This window comes from Cygnus atratus, chromosome 6, assembly GCF_013377495.2.
Source record: "Cygnus atratus isolate AKBS03 ecotype Queensland, Australia chromosome 6, CAtr_DNAZoo_HiC_assembly, whole genome shotgun sequence".
In the NCBI taxonomy this organism is placed as follows: domain Eukaryota; kingdom Metazoa; phylum Chordata; class Aves; order Anseriformes; family Anatidae; genus Cygnus; species Cygnus atratus.
This window is the reverse complement of record NC_066367.1, coordinates 23,717,268-23,729,476: the sequence shown is the minus strand read 5'-3', so window position 1 is coordinate 23,729,476 and position 12,209 is coordinate 23,717,268.

The window sequence follows — 12,209 nt, the reverse complement described above, 5'->3', positions numbered from 1 at the left end:
GTGCAGTGCTGGGGACACCAGCCAGGACATCGCTTGATGGGGTGCTGCTGCCCTGGGACCCAGTGGGACAGAGCTGTCCCAGGGCAGCCCCCGGGATGGCCACCCTGTGCTGGGGAGGAGCACGGGGAGCAGAGGCTGTTTCTCCGAGAAGCTCCTTCCTCCCAAGGTTGAATATGAGTCAGGTTTTGGAGCGACTTTAATTACCGCTGGATCGATAGGCTTGGCACGGCCAAGCAAAATCCAATCGCAGCCCCAGGAGCCTTCCTGCTCAGCCCTCTGCCACCTGGCTCCCCGACACCTGCCTCCCCGTGCCCGGCCCCGGGTGGCACCCATCCCGTGCACCCCAGCATCCATCCGTGCACCCCAGCACCCTTCTCACTCGGCCCTAGCAGGGGACATGGGGATATTTGTTCCCCTGGGGGGCTTTGCTGTGGCCACCACACGGAGCAGGGAGCTGGGAAGCCTCTATCCTCGCACACTGGGTTGCTGGGACCCCACACACCGCCCAGCCCCTTCCCCACCTGCGTGCCCTGGCTCAACACACAGGGCAGGGTTGTTCCCCTGGGGACATCCAACCCCGGGCACAAGGGACACTGCGGGGAGCCCTTCGCATGCCCATGGACAGACAGGGGGCATCCCCCCACCCCCTGCACCCGCCTGCCTGCTTCCCGGCTCGGCCAGGCGCTGCATAAATAGCTGTTTGTGTCTCCGCTCGGCCCCTGCGTGGGAAATAATATCGGCTGATGGAACATAATGCCCTGCTTCACATGTTCAATTTTATCATTTTCCGAGGCAGGCAATCTTCGTTTAAAGCTGAATGGGCTGGGGAATGTTAATGAAGCGCCGGCGCTGCTCTGCACCGCGCTTTATCTCTTCGAGAATAATTTGGGTGAGCTCGGAAATAGAGTTCCCAGTCCCAATTCAAGCGGCAGCAGCACCGCGTGCCGATAAAAGTGTAATTCCTGGCCAGCGCATGGCCCTGAATACATGACAGCTTAACCCTTGGGGCCCCGTGGGGACGGTGCTGGGGAGCCAGAAAGGCAGGCACCAGGAGCTGGAAGCTTGGACCACAGAGCCTGCACCCATGGGTGCTCTGCCTGGTCCAGCTCCCTGCCCAGGGTGACCCCAATCCACACCTCCAGGTGCCACGGACGGGTGCGCCCAGGCAGCCAAGGCCCCCCACGCCCTGGGCCACCTCACCCTGAAGGTGCTGAGATGCTTTGGCCCAGCAGATGCCAGCCCAAGGGGGCACAGAGGCCCCTCCGGTGGGTGCTACGGATGGACCCTTCCTCCGGGAACGAGCGGGGTGGGCAGGTTTCCAGCACCGTTAATCAGGGCTGTGAGAGCCGGGATTAATGTGCACTCCAAGGCTCTCCAGTCCCAGCTGTGATCCAGCCCTCTGCTCTCAGCCAGAGCCGCCTCCACGCGCTGAATTATCAGCCTGAGTAATTAAGTGGAGAGCTTTGTTTTAACGCAGACATCTGATGCCTTCACGCCGAGAAGCACAACAACTGTCGCGGGTGTTTATGCTCCGTGCAACACATCTGGCTCGCAGGGAGAGAACCCATCGCCGCCGCTGCGCGAGGTTAGAGGGAAGGCAGCTGGGGATGGGGTGGCAGCGAGCGGAGGGCAGGCTTCACCCCGGGGCATCCCCCGCTGCCCCCGGCCATCCTGGTGCCTCCGGCAGGGTGCTGTGCTCCAGGGCCGCCCGCCAGGCAGGCGCCCGCTCCGCTCCTGCACGCGCAAGGCAGCCCGGCGTGCGGTGAGATGGGCGATAATTGCAGGCTCGGAGATAAAATGGAAATAGGACGAAATGAAACATGGGTTTGTCGGAGGTAGGTGGTGCCTGGCTCACCTGATACCTGCTGCTGATAAGGGAGCCGGGATTTGGAAGAGGAGGAATGCAGATTTCAGCTGTCTGGGCCTGCGAGAAGCAGCCACCGTGCCACGCAGGAAATCGTTGCTGTGCGCAGATTAGGGGATTAGCACCGGCAGGAGGAGGTGGAAGGAGGCTGGTGCGGGGAGAAGCCAGGCTGCGGGAGGAGAGGAGACAGCAGGATGGGGAGATGCTGCTCCTGGCACTGCTGCGGATGCGCCTCGTTGCACAGCTTCCTCTGCAGCCCCAAAAATAAGGGGCACCGGGGGAAGCTGCTGATGCTCCAGGGACACGGCCCCGGAGCCGCAGGGTGGCACCGGGCACGTGGAGGCGGTGGCCCCATGTGGGCTGCGGTGGTGCTGGCCACCAGCTCCCTGCTCTGGGGCTATCGGGGCTGGGTCCCCAGGTGACAGAGCAGGAGCTGCGGCACGTGCAGCGGAGCAATGCCACCACGCTCCCTGTGTGTGCCAGGGCTGCCCCGTCCCCCTGCCTGCCGAGGGCGAGGGACGGCTGTCCCCGCCAACTGGAACTAATTCCATGAGATACTACATCAAACACTTTAATAAAAGCCAGATATATCACACCTCTTGTCTCCTCTCTATCGATTCATTTAGCAATTTTACCCAAAAAAAGGCAATCAAGTTGGACTGGGCAGATTTATTCTTTGTGATCTCCGAGCACATCTTTATTGCTCCCCATTCCCCTGCCCTCGAGGTCCTCAGAAGCATTTTTCTCTTAATATTTGTTCTATTATTTCACTAGGGATGAAGCTCTGTTGATGGGCAGTAATTGCCTGGACTGCCCTGCCTCCCCGTGATGAAGATTGGTACCTTACCGCCTGCTGCCTCCCCCTCCCCTGCTCTCCTGTCCTTCCTCAGCAGCGTTATTGACTAGGAAAGTTCATTAGCAACCCCCCTTAATGACTGCGGCCACTCCAGCCCAGCCCATGAAGCTAACCTCTCCTGTGGTTTCCCTTGGCGGCCGGCTGCAGGAGATGCTGCAGGATGTTTTCTGCATCTCCGGAGCCACGTGGGTGCTGAGCCGCTTCTGAGTCCCCGCTGACGCCCTTGCTGACGGATGCTGGCCCTGCACGGGCTGTCACGGCCCCATTTTCGGGGACTGTCCCCGCAGCTCTGACCCCTCCGTCCAGGCTGTGCTGGCCGAGCAGCGCGGGGGAGGTGTGGGCTGGCTGGTCCGTGCTGGTGGGGAGTTTCTGGGGGGTCCTGGCCATGCGGGGTGCTGGAGCATCCCCCAGGCTGCCGGCCCCCAGTGCCCACAGCCTTGCGAGCCAAGCTGGCGCCGAGCCAGGCGCGATGCCGGGATTAGGCACTGCCTCCTACAAATGAGCTGTTAATTATCATAATCTGGTAATTGAGAAAAATCTAATTATGCAAAGCTAATGGATTTAGAGCTGTGCTGGGGAGCACAGGCCACAGGAACGCAGCTGGGCAGGACCAGCATCGCAGGCCCGTGAACCCCAGCGCTCGCAGAGCTTTGTGCTCTGCTCTGGGACGTGGCTGGGTGCCAGGCCAGGGCTGAGCACCCATGGGAGAGAGCCCAGACCCTGTGCTTCCCTCCAGCCCCCTGGGCCTGGGCATCACCTCCTCCTGATGCCCATCCTGATGCCCACCTCAACCTCTCCTTTCCCCATCGTCCCTTCCTGCAGCCTCCTGCACCCGGTGTGGGGAGCAGCCCCGTGACAGCTTTACATCCTCCCTGCCCCACAGGCACAGCTCAGCCCTGCGCTCCCGCTGCCAGCAAAGCCGTGCTGCTGGATCCGGCCGGGTGGATGCACGCGTGGCGAGCCTGATAGGGAAAGGCAATACCTTTTATTAGACCAGCTGAGATGGTTCAGAAAGGGATGGCTCAGAAAGGGAGATAAGCTTTTGGGCATGAAGGCGCTTCTCTCTGTGCTCACAAGCAGCTGTGTTTCCCGCAGCTGTATCACTGGCCTAATCAAAGATATTGCCTCTGCCTGCACGCCTCCGGGCTGAGGGATGTGGCCTCTGCACCGTGCCAGAGCTCCTGGCCTCACAATAGCCGCCACACCGCAGTGGCACAGCGGTGATGCCACCCCCGCAGCCGCCCCAGTGCCCTGCGCCGTGCTCCCCACTGCAGGCTTTGGGGACATTGTGGTTGAGCCCAAAGGTGCGGGAGATGAGCCATGGGTGATACCACGCACTGCAGCTCCTCGGTGTCAGCCCAATGTCATGGCACTGTGCTCCTGCAGAGCTGGGGCTCCTGGGGACCCCACGTGCCCACGGCCACCTCCCCATGGTGACGCTGCCCCCATGCACACCCACACACCTCTCCCAACCCCGGTGCAGCCCTGCCTGGGCACCTTCTTCACGTCCTGGCAGGGAGACTCGAGGCGTTTGCCCACTTCTGCCCCCCGGGGAGCCTGCGCTAAGTGCACGGAGATGGAGGAAGCAAGCAGGACTGCAGCTAATTGCCTGGTCCCCTGGGGGATGTGGGCTGAGAGTGCCCCGAGGTTTCCAGGGATGCTTTAGTCTCTGGCTCCGGATGGCTAAGTACGTCTGTGGGCTCAGCACTTAGCGAGCTTCCTGCTCTCCCCGCTCGGGCAGGGTGCAGCACCACGCCGCCCGCCCAGCGCTCAAACCTCCTCTGTTACCTCGCGCTCACCCGCACAGCATGTGGCCGGAGGAACCCCGCGGGCTCCCCCCGCGCCCCTGGGTGCCCGCCCGGCCCTCTGCACCCCTCCACCTGGAGGGCTGTCCTGCTGGGCGCCCCGTGTGCCGTGCCCACCTCGCCGAGCCGGCGGCTGAAGCCGCAGCCCCGCGGCAGCGGCCGTGCAGCCTGGAGGAGTTCGCCCGCCGCTGCACGCTGCACGGCATCCAGCACGTCCTGCGGCACCGGCGCTACACCGCCCGCAACCTGCTCTGGCTGCTGGCCTTCCTGGGCTCGCTCGGCCTCCTCGTCCACGTCTACACCAAGTGCGTGGGCTTGTACTTCCAGTACCCCCACAGCACCCAGCTGGAGGAGGAGACGACGCGCAACAAGACCTTCCCCGCCGTCACCTTCTGCAACCTCAACCCTGCCCGCTTCTCGCGGCTCTCCGGCCACGACCTGTACTGGGCCGGGGAGCTGCTGGGGCTCCTGGACGGGGCCGGCCGGCCCCTGGCCCCCGAAGGCACGGAGCGGAGCACGCTGGCGGCCCTGCAGGGGAAGCTGGACCTGAGCGAGGAGGAGAAGAGCCGCCCCTTTGACCTGGAGGAGTTTTACGGGCGCGTGGGCCACCAGCTGGAGCTGGGCAAGATGCTGGTGTGCTGCACCTTTGGGGGCGAGGAGTGCACCAGCAGCGACTTCCAGACCGTGAGTGGTGGCGGGGGGGTTTGGGGACAGGAAGGGATGGGCACGGGGCACCCCAGGTGGTGGTGACCTGGATTTGGGGACAGGGACAGCAGGCAGGGGGCAGGTTTTGCAGGCACAGCCCTAATGTGTGGTTTGGTGGGGCTGTGCAGAGCCGGGCTGGGGGTGCTCGGGCAGGGCTGGGAGCTGCGGGGAGAGGCTGGGCTGGGGAGCACAGCCCTGGGATGGCTCCACCTGGGTCAGACCCCAGCAGGGATGGGACGCGACCTCTCTCCATCCTGTGCTTCCTCCACTGGGGTGCCCGCCAACACCGTGCTGCGCTCCCCGGGCTGGCAGCCGCTGCTGGCACGGCAGCTGCAGCGCTGCGTGGCGGGGGGGGGGTTCCCTAATTTACCGTGACGGCTCCGCTCATCGCAGTAATGAGAACAAAGCGCCGCTGCCGCGCGGGGCCCACGGCCAGGTGTCACGCAGCTGGAGGGAGCCGGGAGGCCACCGCGGGGACATCGCTGGTTTCATGACATGGTGCCACCGTCGTTCACCCTGCTCTGTCTCCCCACCGGGGACACCGGTGCCCAGACGGGTGCTGCAGGGCTCGGGCTGGTGGGCAGGCAGGGCAGAGGCGATGCCCAGAGCCAGCCACCTCCTCCCCTTCTCCTCCGGCTCCTGAGTCAACGGAGTGAGGATTACGGGGCTGTAAACAAGGGGATCAATGGTGCTGATAGGAACATTTCCTGTTAATAGCTCCGGCCTGTAAAACACCGCGGAGGGGGAGGATGGGGAGGCTCCACTTCCAGCGCCGTTAACCCTTCCCACCCGTGGCCTCGATCTGGCTTTTGGGTGGCGAGGGCGAGCAGCGAGGCCAGCAGTGATCGGTGGTGGGATGGATGCCCAGCGAGCAGCTTCCAGCACGGCCATGGCAGGAGGATGCTCAGCTCTGCCCAGGGGCAGCCAGGGAGCTGGGGCAGCCACCAAAGAGCCCTGGGCAGGGCACACAGCGTCCCCCACAGCCCAGGCAGGACAGCCTGCCTGCGTCCCTCTGCGGGCATGGCTCGGCCACCCTGCCCGCCCTGCTCGGGGCTGGCAGGTAAATGTCAGCCTATTTTTATCCACTCCCCTCATGGGGCTGCTGTTCCTTCCATTTGGATGAGCAGCGTTACCTCTATTTCCCGTCCCGCTGCGGCGCAGGGTTAGTCTCCCCAAAATTAACCTTCCCTGTGTCCTGGGGGGGCCCTCCCAGTGCTGGGCGGCGTGGGACCAGGACTAATCCTCCCGAAAGGAGCCGGGCTGCAGCAGCTCTCGCTGTGACAGCACGATGGCTCCTGCGAGCCCCACGGCACGCGGGGGAGCCTGGTTTTACACGGAGCTGAGATCCAGCCAGGGCAGGAGCAGGGTGTGGAGGATGGTGAGGGCTGCAGGGACTGCTGCAGGGGTGCAGGAGGGCTTTGGGGCATCGGGTCGGTGAGGATCTGTGCGCCAGTTCTGGGAGCGCAGGTGGGCACGGGCAGCTCTGCAGGGCGGCTTGCAGCACCCGACAGCAGGGGAAAAGGAGGAGCCCAAAGGCGCTGGTGCAGCGGTGTTTCCTCCAGCCCGCTCCCCCTGGAGACCCCTTTGCCCAGCCGCAGGGTGCTGTGGGGTTTGTATGGGGTCATCGCTGTGACGGGGCTGGTCCCTAGGTGCTGCCTGTCCTGGCTCCTCCATCCCCAGCACAGGGTGCCCCTGGGCCAGGTGTCACGTCTCCTGCCACCTGGGCACCCCGACCTTCACTCCAACCTTCCTGCCTCAGACAACAGTGGGTATTTTAATGTTCTATTAATAGTTTTACCCCCTTAAATTATTGATCTGAATTTACAGCCAGAGCTGCCAGCTTACCAGCGGGCCTCCCCAGGAATCAATCTCGTGCAGGAGGCCGGGGGGAAAGCAGCAGGTGAGGGTGAAAGCACGGCACAGGGCTGGGCGTGGGGTCCCCGGGCACCCTGCTCACCTCCCGCTTCGGCTGGGCCATGTCGGGATGATGCTCTCAGGGCCTTTCCTCTGTGAACGCCGACCCTTTTCCTTCCCAGGCGGAGGTGCCAGCAGGCTCGGGGCAGCACTGGGGTCGGCGCGAGGCAGGGTGCTGGCAGGGACCGCACTGCTATCTCTGCCACCCAAGCACCGCCTGGCTCCGTGCGCCCTGCGGCAGCCTCTGTGCTGGAGCTCACACCGGTGAATTATTTAAAGCTTCCCCTGGTGCCGCGGGGAGACGATAAATTCGGACGCGGGGATGGATGGGGAGCAGGGGCTGATCCCTCCGGCCCCAGTGCCAAGCCCTGCAGAGGAGCCAGCGGGGGGCTGCGACCCCCAGGGCACCCGGAGCTGGGGGGATGTGACCGGTGCCGGAGAGGAGCCTGTTGTCCTCCCGTGAGCACCCATGGGTGTCCCCGAGGTTGCTGCCAGGCAAGGAGAGGGCCAGGGGGTGAGGCAGGAGGGAGGCAGGACAAGGTGCCCGGAGTGGGGGCTGGTAGGGGGGGTGAGGAGGTTGGGGGGGGGGAAGCAGGTGGGGGGGAGCCCCGGGCACTCGGCGCTGATTGCGGATCCGCCTGGCAGGGGATGCGGAACCTGCCGAAATAGCGGATTTAATTATCTCCGCGGAGCAGCAGGAAACCAGCGAGCGGGGAGGGGGTGCGGGCGGTCGGGGCTGGGGCATCACAGAGAGGGGGGGGAGAGGACTTTATCTAGCAGGGCTGTGCCCCCCCAAACCTCCATCCTGGGGGTCCCCACAGCAGCCGCCCGCCGCCAGGAGCCCCCGTCCTGCCTCCCTTCCAGGAGGAGCACGGCCTCGTGTCGTGGAGCACCCCCCCTTCAGTGAGGGTCCCCGTGCAGTGCTGGGGACCCCCTCACGGTGCACCCCGCTGCGGCTCCCCCCTCCCCAGCCCCTGCTCAGTATGCTGCTCGCTCCCTCTGGGCACTGGGCAGGAACTCTTCATTTCACACATCGTTTCCTGCTGCTGCTGCAGAGGCACCCGCAGTCCCCATCCCCACCCCTTCCCAGCCCCCCCGGCTGCCCCCAGCCCCATCCCCTCAGCACCTGCCCCCCGGGGGCTGCTCCGTGCTCCCTGCTGTCCGTGCGCCCTTGGCCACTGATGGCCACCGCGCCCCGTCCCCGGGGTGCCATCCCTTTGTCACCACCTGCCATCCCTGTGTGCTCAGCACCGCTCCCTGGCACCACGACCCATCCCCTGTGAGCTGTCCCCTTATCGCTGCCCACCATCCTCAAACCTTTGGCAACCCAACCCTTTTGGCACCAGCCCTGCTCCTCCAGCCTCGCCCCTTGCCAAGGGACGTCCCCGCCGCCAGCACCACCAAACCGCCCCTGCCTTCACCTCCCTGAGCCCTGCCCTTCTCCCGGGAGAAGGGCCCTGGCTCCCCATTTCCATGGGACTTTCTCATCAGACAGCTACACAGCGTGGCTGCGAGGGAGCTTGGGGAGGGAGAGTCGGGCTGTGTCTGGGTGCCCTGGCTGCAGCGGAGCAGAGGGGAGCCCGTCCCCAGCCCCCAGGTCAGGAAGAGTTAACAGGCAGGGCTGAGGCAGGAGGGGCTGCGAGGCGAGGGAGCAGCGGGAGCAACCAGGAGTGATCAATACCGTGTGCTTGAGCCGCGCACAAATCGCAGCTTGGAGCCATAAATCTCCCTCCCGTCACACACAATGAGGATGAGAGGGGAGCTTATCTCCCGGCTGCCGCGCTGCCAGCCGCTCCTCCCACGTGCACCCGCCTGTGCTGCCAGCGGGACCGTGCCAGGACGGCACCCCGCCACGGGCACCCCGCCACGGGCACCCCATCATGGGCACCCTGCAATGAACACCCCATGATGGGCACCCCATGATGGGCACCCCACGATGAGCGCCCTGCAGCATCCGCAGGAGGAGGCTGGCAGCTCCAGGGGTGTAGGTGCCTCTCAGCTGCAGGGAGCAGGTTTTGGGGAGCAGAGCGAGAGCACACGTGGCTTGGCAGGGGAGATGGGCTGGCTCCAGGTGAGATGCCTGGCTCTCTGCAGCCCTGGCAGCTGCCGGGATGAATCCCGTGGGCTGGGTGAGGCACCCATCGCTCCGACCAGAGCTGAGCTGCCTGGCAGCAGGGCTCGGCGCAGCCTCACCTCGGCTCTACCTCACCTCGGCACGGTCACGGGGCTGGGGCTGCCCAGGTTTCTGCAGGAGGAGAGGAGCTGGGGAATAACCAAGGGTCTGGGGAGGGATGGATGCACCGGGGCTTCGGCAGGGTCCCCAGACTCTGCTGGGTATCTCCAGAGCTCTGCGTGTGCCTTCCCAAAATGGGGCTGGGGAGTGGCTGCGGGGTCCCCCAGCCAGGTGCTGGCTGTGCCTGTCCTAGCTTTAGATGCTTTGGGCAGGCTCACCCGAGGCCAGCAAGCAGCCTGCTGCTGGCTGCTGGCCTGGCTGGATTTAAGCTTCCAACCAGAGGAGAGCCAGCGCTGGAGAGCACCGGAGCGCAGAGCAGCAGGCAGGCACGCACGCTGGGCTGGTGACCCTGTCCTGTGTCCCTGGCCAGCCTCCAGCTCCTCCTGTCACGGCATGTCTGGGAGCAATCCCGAGCTGGGCTGGGCGCATCCATCCCTGCTTGCAAGCAGCTGCCCAGAGCATCCCACGGACAGGCACACGTACCCTGCGCCCTGCCCCGCTGCGTGCAAGCCCGGGTGCTGCCAGGCAAAGGGCAGCCCTGTGCAGGCAGCGCTGGGCAGGGGAGCCCTGCAGGACCAGGACCCATGGCTGGGCAGTGCCCAGACCTGGGCAGGAGGCAGTCCTGGCCACTGGGGGCTGGCAGCTGTCCCCGTTGTGCCCGGGAGCCAGCATCGGCCGTGAGCCGAGCCCCGCAGCGCTCAGAGTGCCGGGGTCCTGTGCCTTGCGGGATCCCCCAGACAAGCCCGGCTGGGAGCAAAGAGCTGTGCAGTCAGCAGCCGGGCAGGATCGATGCATCGATCCGGCATCAATACGGGGAGGGAGCTGGGAGGAGCCCTGGCTTTGATCAGGCTGGCACAGAAGAGGCAGACATCAGACGTCAGAGGCCGGTGCGCGGGCAGTGATGGATCTCCCCAGGACGGAGGGGAAATCCGGCTGCCGTCCTGCCAGGGAGGCAGGGATGCCCCGGGGCTGGGTCCCAGCCTGGGAGGCCACACAACACAGGATGGGTCCCCAAGAGGGGCAGTGACATGGGGCAGCCCCACGGCCCTGCCGGGCCCTGCCCTGAGGCAGAGGAGCGGGAGAGGTGAGGGGAGCGGGGCAGATGTTAGCGCAGCTGCTAAGCAGGGGTGACAGGTGGGATAAACGAGCCCGGGCTCTCCAGGGGCCAGTAAATTAGAATCAATAGGAAGCAGGAATAATTTATTTGTTTGATATCGTGTGTTAATTAACTGGGCTGATGTGTGTGATGGGAATGGCACGGGGGGGGGGAGAGCAGCCCCTCCACCCGCTCAGCCGGTGCCTCTCATCGGAGCTGGGATCGGTGTTGCAGAGCCCTGTTTCCACCTGGGCAGCACCCATCCCCACCCCGCACCTAGCAAAGGGATGGGACGGGCAGGGTTTGCAAGAGCTCCCACAACACACTGACCGCCCGAGGCCATGCACGAGGACGCTGGGTGGCCGGGAGCAGCGCCGTGGTCCCTGTGCTGGGGGTCCCCTCCTCGTGCCCAGCTCCTCGTGGGATCCGCGCTGTCCCCAGGGCAGCTGGTGGCCCTGCCTGGCACGTCCAGGCTCTGTGGCAGCTGGCTGAGCGCTCGCACACGTGTTGCCTGCTCCGTCTGCACGCGTCCTTGACAGCTCCCACGGAGGCGGCCGGGAGCACAGCTGGCTACAGATGTGTGCCACAGGCACTGCCACCAGCGGGGGGCACGGGCGCAGAGCCACCCCCGGAGGGGTGCTGGGATGCACCAGGACCCTGTGCCCCGGCTCCACCGCCCCGGCTCAGGCCCCCCCTGCCCCAGGCAGCGCCATCACCTCCCTGTGTTTTTTTTTTAAAGAATAACATTTCTGCTAAATACTTTAATCAGATTAGTAGCAGTGTGTCTGCAGTGCTGTTAAATCAATGCTCCCCAACACATCTCGGCGGCTAGAAATCAATTACTGTTTAAGCCGTGCCTTGGTCCCTGGCCTGCGATCAATATGGGAGATGTATTACTCTCCCAGAGTCTTTCCCACTAAAAACCTTTCATTTGTATAACAGGAGCTCAGGCAAAGTGCCGCTGCCCTCCCCTCTGGATGCTGTGCAGGGGCCATGCGGACCCAGCCCAGCCCCTGCCCAGATCCCATTGTGCCCCATACCCACCGCCCAGCTCCTGCATCCCCTGGCAGGGCATGGCCAGATCCAGGTGCCCCCCTACACCCCCGGCCCCCTACTGCTCCCCAAACCCCCCAACGAGGCTGCCTCTGCACCCCTTGTGCCCCTGCCCCACAGCTTTCCACCCCTGCAGCCCCCTCTCCCCACATTTCCCCCCCACCCCCTCCATCCGTGTCCCATAATTTGGAGCCTGAGCTTCATTATTCATGATAAGGATCTTTAATTAGCTGTGAATATTAATGACTTACTCTGTAATTAATCACGCTTTGCTTGCTGGGGAGGGGGTAGCTCCCACCGACACCGCGGCGGAGCACGGTGGGTGGGGAGGCCACTGGGACAGGGGGTGCGATGTGGGGCCTGGGGGGGCTGCATGGGGTCAGCACCCCCCTGTGATGACGGGGAGGAACTCCCTGACCCTCTGCAAATGTTGAAAATGGCCTCCCCAGGAGCTGGGAAAGGTGAGGTGGGGATCCGGCCCCTCACCCCCAGGGCTGGGCTCGGGGATGCTGCGAGGCACCGCAGGGTGCTGACCCCACGGGGCTGGGGTGGGAGCTGGGGGAGGCCTGGATCACTGCCCCCACCCCATGCTGTGCTGCCGGGGTGCCTGGAAGGGGGTGAAAGGGGGCTTTCAAGGCATCACATCCTCTTCTGCCCCGTGCTGTGCGCTCAGGCAGGCTCCG